The sequence below is a fragment of the Dreissena polymorpha genome, chromosome 11, assembly GCF_020536995.1.
Source record: "Dreissena polymorpha isolate Duluth1 chromosome 11, UMN_Dpol_1.0, whole genome shotgun sequence".
Taxonomy (NCBI): Eukaryota; Metazoa; Mollusca; class Bivalvia; order Myida; family Dreissenidae; genus Dreissena; species Dreissena polymorpha.
This window is the reverse complement of record NC_068365.1, coordinates 58762154-58763560: the sequence shown is the minus strand read 5'-3', so window position 1 is coordinate 58763560 and position 1407 is coordinate 58762154.

The following is a 1407-nucleotide window of genomic DNA, read 5'->3' as shown; positions in this document are numbered from 1 at the left end:
CTTTTTAGTTCTTGTTTTTAGTCTGCTTGCTACCCAGTAGTTATCACTTCAATTGCTATATTTAGATGGCCATATCATTTAACTGCAAACAGTAGAACATCATAATTCAAGTTAAAATATAGTTAGCTGAAGATATTTTCACCCAATTCATTTTCGAATGTTTAACTGTATTTGTTGACTTTTGGCCTAGATTTCTTTGGATAATTATGTTGTAATTAAACAGGCTGCCTACAGAATATGGTCAGAGATTCTAATTGTATGTGCTTATTTTGTTTGTAACCAGTATTTATTTCACCTTTTTCAACAGTATTTCGTTCATATCACATGGGTCAGTTTACCTTCTATAACATTTTCCTGTGAAAGCTGGCTTACCAGTTCCTTGGGCACATAACTCGGACAGTTACTGACAACTGCAGTACTTGATTCAAATGTAGTGGGAGAATGGCTGTAGAAAGAATTTCATTACCAACCCCCGCAGTTCAAACTGTTGCAAATTTGTGGGAATCTATATTTACAGAATTGTTTGCTTACCAGTAAGCATTGGAAATAAAGTTAAAAATGTATTTGACTTTGAACGAAACAAAATAATGTGGCATGAACAGAAATTTGTTGTCATAATACAATTATTATTTCCTGTAGCATTACAACTCAGCGGTCTATAATATTTAGCAATAAAAATGGCTCCAGACTTCACTTGGATAAAGTAAATGTCAGCAAAAATGACCGTTGAGCTGGTCGCCTTTCTTTAAAATGCCTAAGCTTAGTTTCAGTATAGCAGACTTGTGTTACTTATTTGCATTGTTCCTATTATTAATGTAATTATACTTTCTTAAAGTTGATGGACAAAAAAAATAATATTTGTACAAAGACATTTAAGCACACTATTACAATATTTTAAAAAAGTCTGTTAAAATAGATTTCAGTGTTTGAGAAATTTGGGCCTGCTGTCCGATAAGTTACATAACCAAATATATGTCATAATGGCTAACAATAACATCTCAATATTTTTGTTTAAAATCTGTCATTTTAACATATATTTTTGTTGGTTATACATGTATTTATTTCATAGATAGCACAACGATATAAACTTGTAAGATTAAATCAAGGGTTGTCCAATACATCCAACAGCAGTCACATTTACATGCAATAAAATAATTATGCTGTGTGTACCAACTTTAACATTGTGCTCGGGGGAACCCAAACCTTGTACCAGAGTTTTGCAGAAACATCACAGAGGGTTTGCAGCATGTGCTTACAATAAAGTTAGTTTACCAGTTGAAGGGAAATAACTGGCATTTCTCTCCATTTGACTGGCATTTGTCTCCCTTTGATAGGCATTTTCAATCAAGTGAAAAACCAACTGATATTTGTCCCCGTTTGATAGGTTTCTTCTATTTATCAAATGTA